The sequence below is a fragment of the Arachis ipaensis genome, chromosome B2 (assembly GCF_059453495.1).
Source record: "Arachis ipaensis isolate K30076 ecotype BB chromosome B2, ASM5945349v1, whole genome shotgun sequence".
NCBI lineage: Eukaryota > Viridiplantae > Streptophyta > Magnoliopsida > Fabales > Fabaceae > Arachis > Arachis ipaensis.
In genome coordinates, this window is record NC_142437.1 from 42375897 (window position 1) to 42392168 (window position 16272).

At 38.3% G+C, this 16272-nt stretch overlaps 1 non-coding gene across 1 annotated transcript; it reads right to left on the reverse strand.

Moving 5' to 3' along the window:
• Window positions 1-7078: 7078 nt before the first annotated feature.
• LOC148573761 (small nucleolar RNA R71) lies at window positions 7079-7186 on the reverse strand. The gene has a single exon (XR_015905799.1). It is a non-coding gene; the product is annotated as a small nucleolar RNA R71 (small nucleolar RNA).
• Between the last annotated feature and the right edge of the window lie 9086 nt (window positions 7187-16272).

Below are 16272 nucleotides of genomic sequence, written 5' to 3' on the forward strand. Positions count from 1 at the left end.
TGCAAAATGCAGAAATAGAGTAAAAATACATGAAAAGAACAATGTATAAGTACTGAAAGATAAAAATGAAGATAAAAATACAGGAAAATAACCAAAATAAGATAAAAGAGCCTGTAGTGGTTCACCAAAAAGATATGCCAGAGATGGTGATAAACCCCAATTTTGTGGTTTATCTTGTGCTCAATTTGGGGGATTTTATCAACTTTTATCACATTTATTCAATGAAATAGCATCGTTTTGCAATTCTCCCTTGATTTGTACTTAAATGTGAAAACATGCTTTTTAGGCCATAAAATTGGTGATTTTAATCCACTTTAATTCCATTCGATGCCTTGATGTGTTTGTTGAGTGATTTTAGGTTCATAAGGCAAGTATTGGATGGAAGAAGTGAGGAGAAAAGCATGCAAAGCGGGAGAACTCATGAAGAAATGAAGGAACCTTAAAGCTGTCAAGCCCGACCTCTTCGCACTCAATCGACCATAACTTGAGCTACAGAGGTCCAAATGAGGCGGTTCCAGTTGCGTTGGAAAGCTAACATCCAGGTTTTCAAAATGACAAAATTTTCCATATGTTACTTCGCTCTCAGGGGCGCGCACGCTCCATGTACGCGTGCGCGCCGATTCTGCCGTGGCCCACTAAGGTGAAATTGCCCCCAGCGATTTTTGAAGCACTTTGGGCCCAACCCAACTCATTTCTAATGCTATTTCATGTAGAATTCAAGTTTGGGCAAGGGGGAGCAATTGTTTGTACCATTAGCATCATGTAGGTTAGTTTCTAGAGAGAGAAGCTCCTTCTTCTCTCTAGAATTAGGTTAGGTTAATCTCTCTTAGATTTAGATTCAATTACATGTTTTCATCTTGTTTCTTTTATGAATTCTTGCTTCTTCTCTTTCATTCTCTTGATTTGTAATGTTAATTTTTCCTTTTTGCCCTCTTTTATGTTCATGGATGCTCTTGTTGGATTTGATTTACTTTTAATGCAATTTAATGTTTGATATTTCTTTATTGTTGATTTGAGTTGTTGATCTCGTTTCCTTGCAATTTGTAGTTGGTAGATTTATCATTCTTGCACATTTACCATGCTTTCCTTTAGTACCCACCATGTGTTTGACAAAATGCTTGGTTGGATCTTAGAGTAGATTTTGAGCATTCTTGGCTTGGAAAGAGTAATTAGGCAATCTTGAGTCATGAAAACCCAACTCATGTTGGTGATCTAGAGTTGTTAGCTAATATTGTTTCCATTGATGCTAATCTTTTGCTAATTTAAATAGTGAGTTGATTAGGACTTTTGGAATATTGTTTCCATTGACGCTAATCTTTTGCTAATTAAATTAATGAGTTGATTAGGACTTTTGGAATATTGTTTCCATTGACGCTAATCTTTTGCTAATTAAATTAGTGAGTTGATTAGGACTTTTGGATTGAGATTAGCTAGTCTTATTAGACTTTCTCTCATGGAAGATAATATGATACCTTCTTCCAATGTTGGAGATGACGTAATAAGATAAATTCTTGTTCATTATTGTGATATGATTGATTAATCTTGTTTGACTTTCTCCCTATTTGTTGGAGTTGACTAAATAAGATGAATTAATCATTGCATGACTAGGATAGAAGGCCTATGATCTCAATCCTTGCCATGAATGTCTTGATAGAAGAGTTTTGCTTGATGGTCTAGAATTTCTTCTTATAGAAGGAATAACTTCATTGCAAGTATAGTTCTACACCAACAAACAATCCTCCCAATCAAATATTTTGGTTTTGTCACATGTACAATCCCCAATTAAGAATTAACTGGAGTATTTAGACTCCGGGTCGTCTCACAAAGAGTTGCAATGAATTGTTTAATTATTGGCTACGGGGATCAAGGGGTTTTGTTGATAAGAGGACAAGAAAATAAATGGCAAGAAAAGTAAAGAGAGCAATTAATTAAAGAAAGCAATTAAAGAAGAGAGACATTCATGGCATTGGATTGAGGTCATAGGCTTTCTATCCTAGTCATGCATGATTAATTTACCTTATTTAGTTAACTCACACACCGGGAGAATGTCAAACAAGACTAATTAATCATGTCACAATTATAAACAAGAATTTATCTCATTACGTCAACTCCAACAAATAGGGAGAAAGTCTAACGAGACTAGCTAATCTCATTCCAAAAGTCCTAACCAACTTACTAATTAAATTAGCAAAAGGTTAGCGTCAATGGAAACAATACTAGCTAACAACTCTAGATCGCCAACATAAGTTGGGTTTTCATGACTCAAGATTGCCCAATTACTCTTTCCAAGCCAAGAATGCTCAAAATCTACTCTAACATCCTACCAAGCATTTTGTCAAACACTTGGTAGGCATAAAAGGAAAGCATGGTAAATTTGCAAAGAATGTAAATCTACACTACTCAATTGCAAGGAATTAAACAACAACAAATCTAAATCAACAATAAAGGAACATGAATCATAAATTGCATTGAATTGAAAATAAAAGAACCAAAAAGTGCATCAACAATAAAGTAAGCAATTGCAAGAATGAGATATAAAATTAAAAAGAGAAAGAGTAGAGGAACAAGAAATTGTAAAGGAAAAGTAAATCAAAGCATGAATTAAACCTAAATCTAAGATGAAAATTAACCTAACCTAATTCTAGAGAGAAGAGGGAGCTTCTCTCTCTAGAAACTACCCTACATGATGCTATACTACTGATGAGCGGATAATTTATACGCTTTTTGACATTGTTTTTAGTATGTTTTTAGTAGGATCTAGTTACTTTTAGGGATGTTTTCATTATTTTTTATGTTAAATTCACATTTCTAGACTTTAATATAAGTTTGTGTGTTTTTCTGTGATTTCAGGTATTTTCTGGCTGAAATTGAGGGACTTGAACAGAAATCAGATTCAGAGGTTGAAGAAGGACTGCTGATGCTGTTGGATTCTGACCTCCCTGCACTCAAAATGGATTATCTGGAGCTACAGAACTTGAAAATGCGCGCTTCCAATTGCGTTGGAAGGTAGACATCCAGGGCTTTCCAACAATATATAATATTTCATACTTTGGTCAAGAATAGACGACGTAAACTGGCGTTCAACGCCAGCTTTCTACCCAAATCTGGCGTCCAGCGCCAGAAAAGGATCCAAAACCAGAGTTGAACGCCAGAAATGGATCAAAACCTGGCGTTCAACTCCACAAATGGCCTCTACACGTGCAACACTCAAGCCCAGCCCAAGCACACACCAAGTGGGCCCCGGAAGTAGATTTATGCATCAATTACTTACTCATGTAAACCCTAGTAGCTAGTTTATTATAAATAGGACCTTTTACTATTGTATTAGGCATCTTTTGATCATCTTTGGATCCCGGATTGTATTTTTGATCCTGTGATCACGTTTTGGGGGCTGGTCATCTCGGCCATGCCTGGACCTTTCACTTATGTATTTTCAACGGTAGAGTTTCTACACTCCATAGATTAAGGTATGGAGCTCTGCTGTTCCTCAAAGATTAATGCAAAGTACTACTGTTTTCTATTCAATTCATCTTGTTTCGCTTCTAAGATATTCATTCGCACATGAAGGTGATGATTATGTGTGACGCTCATCACCATTCTCCCCTATGAACACATGCCTGACAAACACTTCCGTTCTACATGAAATAAGCTAGAATGAATATCTCTTAGATCTCCTAACCAGAATCTTCGTGGCGTAAGCTAGAATGATGGTGGCATTCAAGAGAATCCAGAAGGTCTAAACCTTGTCTGTGGTATTCCGAGTAGGATTCAATGAATGAATGACTGTGACGAGCTCCAAACTCGCGATTGCAGGGCGTTAGTGACAGACGCAAAAGGATAGTAAATCCTATTCCAGCATGATCGAGAACCGACAGATGAATAGCCATGCCGTGACAGGGTGAGTGAGCATATTATTCACTGAGAGGATAAGATGAAGCCATTGACAAGGGTGATGCCTCCAGACGATTAGCCGTGCCGTGACAGGGCATTGGATCATTTTCCCGAGAGATGACCGAAAGTAGCCATTGACAGTGGTGATGTATCACATAAAGCCAGCCATGGAAAGGAGTAAGACTGATTGGATGAAGACAGCAGGAAAGCAGAGGTTCAGAGGAACGAAAAGCATCTCCATTCGCTTATCTGAAATTCCTACCAATGATTTACATAAGTACCTCTATCCCTATTCTATTAGTTATTATTCGAAAACATCATTATCAAATTATATCTGCCTAACTGAGATTTGCAAGGTGACCATAGCTTGCTTCATACCGACAATCTCCGTGGGATTCGACCCTTACTCACGTAAGGTATTACTTGGACGACCCAGTGCACTTGCTGGTTAGTTGTATCGAAGTTGTGAACCATGGTATTGGCACCATGTTCTTGGCGCCATTGCCAGGGGAAGAAAGAGCCATGAATTTTACATAATTAAAGTGTAATCACGATTACGCGTACCAAGTTGCTCACGTTGCCAGGGATTGTTCGAGCCTGGACATCACAATTTCGTGCACCAAGTTTTTGGCGCCGTTGCCGGGGAAAGAAAGAGCCATGAATTTTACATAATTAAAGTGTAATCACGATTACGCGTACCAAGTTGCTCACGTTGCCAGGGATTGTTCGAGCTTGGACATCACAATTTCGTGCACCAAGTTTTTGGCGCCATTGCCGGGGATTGTTTGAGTTTGGACAACTGACGGTTCATCTTGTTGCTCAGATTAGGTAATTTCCTTTTTATTTTATTTTCAAAAATTTTTCAAAAATATTTCAAATTTTCTCACCTATTTTCGAAAAAATTTTAGATTCAAAATTTTTAAGAATGAATTCTAGTGTTTCATGAAGCATGTAAAGCCTGGCTAGCTGTAAAGCCATGTCTAAATTTATTTGGATTGAGGCTTGCAATTTGTTATCAAGAGCAATATACTCTGGTGTTAAATGCTGAAGCTTGGCTAGCCATTGGCCATGTCTAGTGTTTTGGACTGGAGCTTTCATTGAAAGCTTGGCTGGCTAGTGAGCCATGTCTAATTCCTGGACTGAAGCTTTAGACTAAGAATGCAAGAGTCCTGGAATTCATATTAAAAATTTTGGAATCCTTATTTTTCTTTTTCACCTTAATTTTCAAAAAAAAAAAAAATACAAAAAAATTAGAAAATCATAAAAATCAAAAATATTTTGTGTTTCTTGTTTGAGTCTTGAGTCATATCATAAGTTTGGTGTCACTTGCATATGCATTTTGCATTTTTCGAAAATTTCCATGCATTCATAGTGTTCTTCATGATCTTCAAGTTGTTCTTGGTAAGTCTTCTTGTTTGATCTTGATGATTTTTTGTTTCTTGTCTTTTCTTGTTTTTCATATGCATTCTTGAATTCTTAGTGTCTAAGCATTAAAGAATTCTAAGTTTGGTGTCTTGCATGTTTTCTTTGCATTAAAAATTTTTCAAAATTGTGTTCTTGATGTTCATCATGATCTTCATAGTGTTCTTGGTGTTCATCTTGACATTCATAGCATTCTTGCATGCATTCATTGTTGTGATCTAAAAATTTCATGCATTGCATCTCTTTAGTGTTTTTCTCTCTCATCATAAAAATTTCAAAAAATCAAAAAAAAAATATCTTTCCCATTTTCTCTCATCAAATTCGAAAATTTGGATTGACTTTTTCAAAAAATTTTAAAATCAAGTTATTTCTTATGAGTCAAATCAAATTTTCAATTTGAAAATCTTATCTTTCTCAAAATCTTTTTCAAAAATAAAATCTTTTTCAAAATTCTTAGTTATTTTCGAAAATTCCAAAAATATTTTTCAAAAATCTTTTTCTTATTTTTATACCAAATTTTCGAAAATAACAATAACAATTAATGTTTTGATTCAAAAATTTCAAGTTTGTTACTTGCTTGTTAAGAAAGATTCAAACTTTGAGTTCTAGAATCATATCTTGTGATTTCGTGTGAATCAAGTCATTAATTGTGATTTTAAAAATCAAATCTTTTTCAAAAACTAATTTCTATCATATCTTTTCAAAAATATCTTCTCATCTTATCTTTTTCAAAAATCTAATTTCAAAATATCTTTTCTAACCTCCTAACTTCTTATCTTTTCAAAATTTGTTTCAACTAACTAACTAACTTTTTGTTTGTTTCTTAACTTTTTCAAAACTACCTAACTAACTCTCTCTCTCTAATTTTCGAAAATATCTTCCCTCTTTTTCAAAAATTTCTTTTTAATTAACTGATTATTCTTATTTTTATTTTTAATTTAAAAAAAAAATTTTCGAAAAAATACTAACAATTTTCAAAAACTATTTTCGAAAATCACTAACTCTTTTTCAAAATAATTTTCGAAAATTATCCCTCCCCCATCTTATTCTATTTATTCATTCATATCCTAACATCTCATCTCACATCTCTGCCATCCTCACAGTTGTGTTTCTTCCATTATATTACATTCTTTGTCTCCCCCTCTTCTTCTACTCACACAGGGATCCCTATACTGTGGTATAAAGGATCTCTATTATTATTATTATTTTTCTGTGCCTTCTTCTTTGTCATATGAGCAGGAGCAAGGATAAGAACATTCTTGTGGAAGCAGATCCAGAACCTGAAAGGACTCTGAAGAGAAAATTAAGAGAAGCTAAATTACAACAATCCAGAAATAACCTTTCAGAAATTTTCGAATAGGAAGAGGAGATGGCAGCCGAAAATAATAATAATGTAAGGAAGATGCTTGGTGACTTTACTGCACCTAATTCCAATTTACATGGAAGAAGCATCTCCATTCCTGCCATTGGAGCAAACAACTTTGAGCTGAAACCTCAATTAGTTTCTCTGATGCAGCAGAACTGCAAGTTTCATGGACTTCCATCTGAAGATCCTTTTCAGTTCTTAACTGAATTCTTGCAGATATTTGATACTGTTAAGACTAATGGAGTAGATCCTGAAGTCTACAGGCTCATGCTTTTCCCTTTTGCTGTAAGAGACAGAGCTAGACTATGGTTGGATTCTCAACCCAAAGACAGCCTGAACTCTTGGGATAAGCTGGTCACGGCTTTCTTAGCCAAGTACTTTCCTCCTCAAAAGCTGAGCAAGCTTAGAGCTGATGTTCAAACCTTCAGACAGAAAGAAGGTGAATCCGTCTATGAAGCTTGGGAAAGATACAAACAGTTGACCAAAAAGTGTCCTTCTGACATGCTTTCAGAATGGACCATCCTGGATATATTCTATGATGGTTTGTCTGAGCTATCAAAAATGTCATTGGACACTTCTGCAGGTGGATCCATTCACCTAAAGAAAACGCCTGCAGAAGCTCAAGAACTCATTGACATGGTTGCTAATAACTAGTTCATGTACACATCTGAAAGGAATCCTGTGAGTAATGGGATGCCTATGAAGAAGGGAGTTCTTGAAATTGATACTCTGAATGCTATATTGGCTCAGAATAAAATATTGACTCAGCAAGTCAATATGATCTCTCAGAGTCTACAAGGAATGCAAGCTGCATCCAACAGTACTCAAGAGGCTTCTTATGAAGAAGAAGCTTATGATCCTGAGAACCCTGCAATAGCAGAGGTGAATTACTTAGGTGAACCTTATGGAAACACCTATAAATCATCATGGAGAAATCATCCAAATTTCTCATGGAAGGATCAAAAGCCTCAACAAGGCTTTAATAATAAACCTTTTCCATCATCCACTCAGCAATAGACAGAGAACTCTGAACAAAATGCTTCTAATTTAGCAAACTTAGTCTCTGATCTGTCCAAGGCCACTGTGAGTTTCATGAATGAAACAAGGTCTTCCATTAGAAATCTGGAAGCACAAGTGGGCCAGCTGAGTAAAAGGATCACTGAAATCCCTCCTAGTACTTTCCCAAGCAATACAGAAGAAAACCCAAAAGGAGAGTGCAAGGCCATTGACATAAGCACCATGGCCGAACCTACAAGGGGAGTGGAGGACGTGAATCCCAAGGAGGAAGACCTCCTGGGACGTCCAGTGATCAATAAGGAGCTTCCCTCTGAGGAACCAAAGGATTCTGAGGCTCATCTAGAGACCATAGAGATTCCATTGAACCTCCTTATGCCCTTCATGAGCTCTGATGAGTATTCCTCTTCTGAAGAGAATGAGGATGTTACTGAAGAGCAAACTGCCGAGTTTCTTGGTGCAATCATGAAGCTGAATGCCAAATTATTTGGCATTGATACTTGGGAAGTCGAACCTCCCTTGTTCATCAATGAACTAAGTGATCTGGATCAACTGACATTGCCTCAGAAGAGACAGGATCCTGGAAAGTTCATAATACCCTGTACCATAGGCACCATGATCTTTAAGGCTCTATGTGACCTTGGTTCAGGAATAAACCTCATGCCCCTCTCTGTAATAGAGAAACTGGGAATCTATGGGGTGCAAGCTGCTAAAATCTCATTAGAGATGGCAGACAGTTCAAGAAAACAGGCTTATGGACAAGTAGAGGACGTGTTAGTAAAGGTTGAAGGCCTTTACATCCCTGCTGATTTCATAGTCCTGGATACGGGAAAGGAAGAGGATGAATCCATCATCCTAGGAAGACCTTTCCTGGCCACAGCAAGAGCTGTGATTGATGTTGACAGAGGTGAAATAGTCCTTCAATGGAATGAGAACTCCCTTATGTTCAAAACTCAAGGATCTCCCTCTGCAACCATGGAGAGGAAGCAGAAAAAGCTTCTCTCAAAGCAGAGTCAACCAGAGCCCCCACAGTCAAACTCTAAGTTTGGTGTTGGGAGGCCACAACCAAACTCTAAGTTTGGTGTTGGAGAGTCTCAACAAAGCTCTGCACATCTGTGAGGCTCCATGAGAGCCCACTGTCAAGCTATTGACATTAAAGAAGCGCTTGTTGGGAGGCAACCCAATTTTTATTTATCTAACTATATTTTTCTTAGTTATATGTCTTTGTAGGTTCATGATCATGTGGAGTCACAAAATAAATATAAAAATTGAAAACGGAATCAAAAATAGCAGAAGAAAAATCACACCCTGGAGGAGCATCTGTCTGGCGTTCAGCGCCAGAACAGAGCATGGTGCTGGCGCTGAACGCCCAAAATGGGCAGCTTCTGGGCGCTGAACGCCAGAACAGGCATGGTTCTGGCGTTCAACGCCAGAAATGGCACACAAATGGGCATTGAACGCCCAAAATGGCCACCAACCTGGCGCTGAACGCCCAGAGTTGGGTACAAAGGCATTTTTACATGCCTAATGGGTGCAGGGATGTAAATCCTTGAACACCTCAGGATCTGTGGACCCCACAGGATCCCCACCTACCTCCACTTACTTCTTCTCACCACTTTCTTTCACATAACCCCATAAACACTCTTCCCCAAAAACCCTTCACCAATCACCTCAAACTCTCTTCCCCATCACCTCTTCACCACTCACATCCATCCACTCTTCCCAATAAACCTACCTCATAAACTCCACCTACCTTCAAAATTCAAAACCAATTTCCCACCCAAACCCACCCATATGGCCGAACCTTAACCCCCCCTCCTTTCCCTATATAAAGCCCTCCAGTCTTCATCAAATTCACACAACACACCCCTTTTAGCTGAAACACTTCCCACTCTCCCTCTCCTCCATTTCTTCATCTTCTTCTTCTATTCTTTTGTTTATTGCTCGAGGACGAGCAATATTCTAAGTTTGGTGTGGTAAAAGCAAGCTTTTTGTTTTTCCATTACCATTGATGGCACCTAAGACCGGAGAATCCTCTAGAAAGGGGAAGGGGAAAATAAAAGCTTCTACCTCCGAGTCATGGGAGATGGAAAGGTTCATCTCCAAAGCCCATCAAGACCACTTCTATGATGTTGTGGCCAAGAAGAAGGTGATCCCCGAGGTCCCTTTCAAACTCAAAAGAAATGAGTATCCGGAGATCCGACATGAAATTCAAAGAAGAGGTTGGGAAGTTCTAACAAATCCCATCCAACAAGTCGGCATCCTAATGGTTCAAGAGTTCTATGCCAATGCATGGATCACCAAGAACCATGATCAAAGTAAGAACCCGGATCCAAAGAACTATGTTACAATGGTTCGGGGGAAATACTTAGATTTTAGCCCGGAAAATGTGAGGCTGGCGTTCAAACTTGCCAAACATGGAAGAGAACGCACGCCCCTACACAAGGAGAGTCAACTTTGATCAAAGGTTGGACCAAGTCCTTATGGACATATATGTAGAAGGAGCTCAATGGAAGATTGACTCCAAAGGCAAGCCGGTTCAACTAAGAAGATTGGACCTCAAGCCTGTAGCTAGAGGATGGTTGGAGTTCATTCAATGCTCAATCATTCCCACTAGCAACCGGTCTGAAGTTACTATAGACCGGGCCATCATGATCCATAGCATCATGATTGGAGAAGAGGTGGAAGTTCATGAGATTATACCTCAAGAACTCTACAAGGTGGCTGACAAGTCTTCCACTATGGCAAGGTTAGCCTTTCCTCACCTCATTTGCCACCTATGCAATTCAGCTGGGATTGACATAGAGGGAGATATCCTCATTAAAGAGGACAAGCCCATCACTAAGAAAAAGATGGAGCAAGCAAGAGAGCCCATTCATGGAGCTCAAGAGGCGTATGAAGCTCATCACCATGAGATCCCGGAGATGCCTCAAATGCACTTTCCTCCACAAAACTATTGGGAGCACATCAACACCTCCCTAGAATAATTAAGTTCCAACATGGGACAACTAAGGGTGGAACATCAAGAGCACTCCATCATGCTTCATGAAATAAGAGAAGATCAAAAAGCAATGAGGGAGGAGCAACAAAGACAAGGAAGAGACATAGAAGAGCTCAAGGACATCATTGGTTCCTCAAGAAGGAAACGCCACCATCACTAAGGTGGATTCATTCCTTGTTCTTCTTTCTTCTGTTTTTCGTTTTCTATGTTATGTGCCTATCTATGTTTGTGTCTTCATTACATGATCATTAGTAGTTAGTAACTATGTCTTAAAGTTATAAATGTCCTATGAATCCATCACCTCTCTTAAATGAAAAATGTTTTAATTCAAAAGAACAAGAAGTACATGAGTTTCGAATTTATCCCTGAACTTAGTTTAATTATATTGATGTGGTGACAATGCTTCTTGTTTTCTGAATGTATGCTTGAACAGTGCATATGTCTTTTGAAGTTGTTGTTTAAGAATGTTAAATATGTTGGCTCTTGAAAGAATGATAACTAGGAGACATGTTATTTGATAATCTGAAAAATCATAAAAATGATTCTTGAAGCAAGAAAAAGCAGCAAAGAACAAAGCTTGCAGAAAAAAAAAATAGGCGAAAAAAAATAATAGAAAGAAAAGCAAGCAGAAAAAGCCCAAAAGCTCTTAAAATCAAGAGGCAAGAGCAAAAAGCCAATAACCCTTAAAACCAAAAGGCAAGGGCAAATAAAAAGGATCCCAAGGCTTTGAGCATCAGTGGATAGGAGGGCCTAAAGGAATAAAATCCTGGTCTAAGCGGCTAAACCAAGCTGTCCCTAACCATGTGCTTGTGGCGTGTAGGTGTCAAGTGAAAACTTGAGACTGAGCGGTTAAAGTCAAGGTCCAAAGCAAAAAAAGAGTGTGCTTAAGAACCCTAGACACCTCTAATTGGGGACTTTAGCAAAGCTGAGTCACAATCTGAAAAGGTTCACCCAATTATGTGTCTGTGGCATTTATGTATCCGGTGGTAATACTGGAAAACAAAGTGCTTAGGGCCACGGCCAAGACTCATAAAGAAGCTGTGTTCAAGAATCATCATACTGAACTAGGAGAATCAATAACACTATTCGAAATCTGAAGTTCCTATAGATGCCAATCATTCTGAACCTCAATGGATAAAGTGAGATGCCAAAACTATTCAAGAGGCAAAAAGCTATAAGTCCCGCTCATATGATTGAAGCTCTGTTTCATTGATAGTTTGGAATTTATAGTATATTCTCTTCTTTTTATCCTATTTGATTTTCAGTTGCTTGGGGACAAGCAACAATTTAAGTTTGGCGTTGTGATGAGCGGATAATTTATACACTTTTTGACATTATTTTTAGTATGTTTTTAGTAGGATCTAGTTACTTTTAGGGATGTTTTCATTACTTTTTATGTTAAATTCACATTTCTGGACTTTACTATGAGTTTGTGTGTTTTTCTATGATTTCAGGTATTTTCTGGCTGAAATTGAGGGACTTGAGCAGAAATCAGATTCAGAGGTTGAAGAAGGACTGCTGATGCTGTTGGATTCTGACCTCCCTGCACTCAAAATGGATTTTCTAGAGCTACGAAACTTGAAATGGCGCGCTTTCAATTGCGTTGGAAAGTAGACATTCAGGGCTTTCCAGAAATATATAATAGTCCATACTTTGGCCAAGAATAGATGATGTAAACTGGCGTTCAACGCCAGCTTTCTACCCAAATCTGGCGTCCAGCGCAAGAAAAGGATCCAAAACCAGAGTTGAACGCCAGAAATGGATCAAAACCTGGCGTTCAACTCCACAAATGGCCTCTAAACGTGCAACACTCAAGCCCAGCCCAAGCACACACCAAGTGGGCCCCGGAAGTGGATTTATGCATCAATTACTTACTCATGTGAACCCTAGTAGCTAGTTTATTATAAATAGGACCTTTTACTATTGTATTAGGCATCTTTTGATCATCTTTGGATCCCAGATTGTATTTTTGATCCTGTGATCACGTTTTGGGGACTGGCCATCTCGGCCATGCCTGGACCTTTCACTTATGTATTTTCAACGGTAGAGTTTCTACACTCCATAGATTAAGGTGTGGAGCTCTGCTGTTCCTCAAAGATTAATGCAAAGTACTACTATTTTCTATTCAATTCATCTTGTTTCGCTTCTAAGATATTCATTCGCACATGAAGGTGATGATTATGTGTGACGCTCATCACCATTCTCCCCTATGAACACGTGCCTGACAAACACTCCCGTTCTACATGAAATAAGCTAGAATGAATATCTCTTAGATCTCCTAACCAGAATCTTCGTGGCGTAAGCTAGAATGATGGCGGCATTCAAGAGAATCCGGAAGGTCTAAACCTTGTCTGTGGTATTCCGAGTAGGATTCAATGAATGAATGACTGTGACGAGCTCCAAACTCGCGATTGCAGGGCGTTAGTGACAGACGCAAAAGGATAGTAAATCCTATTCCAGCATGATCGAGAACCAACAGATGAATAGCCGTGCCGTGACAGGGTGCGTGAGCATATTATTCACTGAGAGGATAAGATGAAGCCATTGACAAGGGTGATGCCTCGAGACGATTAGCCGTGCCGTGACAGGGCATTGGATCATATTCCCGAGAGATGACCGAAAGTAGCCATTGACAGTGGTGATGTATCACATAAAGCCAGCCATGGAAAGGAGTAAGACTGATTGGATGAAGACAGCAGGAAAGCAGAGGTTCAGAGGAATGAAAAGCATCTCCATTCACTTATCTGAAATTCCTACCAATGATTTACACAAGTACCTCTATCCCTATTCTATTAGTTATTATTCGAAAACATCATTATCAAATTATATCTGCCTAACTGAGATTTGCAAGGTGACCATAGCTTGCTTCATACCGACAATCTCCGTGGGATTCGACCCTTACTCACGTAAGGTATTACTTGGACGACCCAGTGCACTTGCTGGTTAGTTGTATCGAAGTTGTGAACCATGGTATTGGCACCATGTTCTTGGCGCCATTGCCAGGGGAAGAAAGAGCCATGAATTTTACATAATTAAAGTGTAATCACGATTACGCGTACCAAGTTGCTCACGTTGCCAGGGATTGTTTGAGCCTGGACATCACAATTTCGTGCACCAACTACCAAACAATTGCTCCCCCTTTGCTTGGACTTCAATTCTGCATGAAATACACTCAGAAACAAGTTGGATTTGGGTTTGGGCAGCTCAGAAATCGCCCCCAGCGTTTTGCCATTAAGTGGGCCAAGTAAGAATATCGGCGCGTGCGCGCCACGTGCGCGTGCGCGTCGATTGGCAAATCCTCAACCGCGCGGAAGCGGCATGTACGCGTGCGCGTCCTTGTGAGAGACCACTTTTGCGCGTGCGCACCTTGTACGCGTGCGCGTCCATTGGTTCCTTCCAAATCTTTGTTTCTTCATGCATTCTCCTCCTTGCATGCTTTTCGCCTCATTTCTTCCATCCGATAATTGCCTAATGAACTTGAAATTACTTAACAAACACATCAAGGCATCGAATGGAATTAAGGTGGATTAAAATCACCAATTTAAGGCCTAAAAAGCATGTTTTTACATTTAAGCACAATTTAAGGGAGAATTACAAAAACATGCTAATTCATTGAATAAATGTGGGAAAAGGTGGATAAATCTCCCAAAATAAGCACAAGATAAACCACAAAATCGGGGTTTATCAAATCTCCCCACACTTAAGCTAAGCATGTCCTCATGCTAAAATCAAGAAAGAAGCAAAGGGACATCAACATTTATTCAATGCAAACTAACTACATGCAACCTATCTATATGCAATCTATCTACATGAATGCATCCACTTAGTCAAAATAAATTAATTTCCAAGAAAACATATTTAAGTACAAGGGCTAAAACCATAGCAATCAAACCAAACCCACAATTGAATTGAATTATTAAAAAAGATTTTACAAACTTGCAAGAAAAGATGATCATGGGTGGAAACATGTAATTGAGCGATCAAACCCTCACCGGATGTGTATCCGCTCTAATCGCTCAAGTGTATGGGGTTGATTCACTCAATTCTCCCCTAATCATGTTTTCCAAGGTTTGTTTTTCATCTAACAATCAACAATTACTTTATGCATGCATACAAATATCATGAGGGCTTTCCCACGGGTTGTAATGGGGCTAGGGTCAAGGTAGGATGCATATGGTCAAGTGAGCTTGAAATTTGAATCTTTGATTAACTTAAACTTCCCACCTAACCTATGACAACCTATACAATTCTAAACAAACCTAACTACCCATTCTTCACTTTTTCACACACTCATGCATTCTCTTTTTTTTTTTTTTTATCACCACCCATATGCATTGACTTTTATTGAACCTTGCCTTGGGGCATTTTGTCCCCTTTTTTTATTGCAATTCTTTTTTTCTTTCTTTTCTATATAATTTCTTTTTTTTTTCTTTTTGTTTTTTTTTATTTTTTTTCTCTTTTCAAACTAAAATGTATACAAGAACATCAATGCATATGGTTTACACATGATTAATACATGAGTATGTTCCCAATTCCCAAGATTCTCAACACAAATATAAAAACACACTTTTATCTCTACCCAATGTTCCCAACTCTCCCAAAATCAAATGATAAACACTTTCACTAGCGTAAGCTAATTAAAGATCCAAATTAAGGGATATTTATTGTTTTTTACTTAGGCTTGTAATATGCTACAATTAAGAACAAATGGGTTAAGCATAGGCTCAAATTGGTTATCAATGGAAGATAAAAGGTAGGCTTATTTGGGTAAGTGAGCTATTTGAACAATGGCCTCAATCATATAAATGCATGTATACACAAAATAATGGACATATAGAATTAAACAAATCAAAGATTACAATCATAAGAAGAGAATAATGCACACAAGAATGAAAATAAGTGGTCTTATATGATGTAACCACACAGTTAAGGCTCAAAACTTACATGCTTGTGTTCTTAGCTCAAAAACATGATCCACAATGTATATAATTCAAGCAAGTTCTAAAAAAAATTTTTTTCAATCAATTGGGTGCCCTATAGATAAAATCCTTGGAAAATACCATGATTTTGACTAAGCTTAATATATACATATGCAAAAGTGTTGGGATTAGAAACTTGTCACCCAAAAATGCCGAACGGTCGGACGACCTCCCCACACTTAAAAGTTTGCACCGTCCTCGGTGCACTCAAAGATGAGCAAGGGGGTACGGCGACTTTCCAAGTTGCTACCTTCAGCTGGTAGGTCAACCGGTGCTGCGTGTTCTTCTCCTGCTTCTGTTTTTGCTTATGATGATTCATCCTGAACATAGAAAACAGGAGATAATAAGACAAGTAAATGCACAAGCAAGGAAGCATGGATTGTTGGAATGAGGTGAATCACTAGAATTGAGCGAGTGAATTAGTGTGACATTAATGAAAAATAAGTGTGTGGGTCCTAACTTGCATGCGGTTTGGAACTCACACCCTAGTATTTAAAAATCATGTCACAATTATACAAAGGAAAACATGCACTTCACTCATTCTAGTGTGCTTGAGATACTTTAAAAGACTTGTAGGCTAAAACAATCCAACAAGTAGT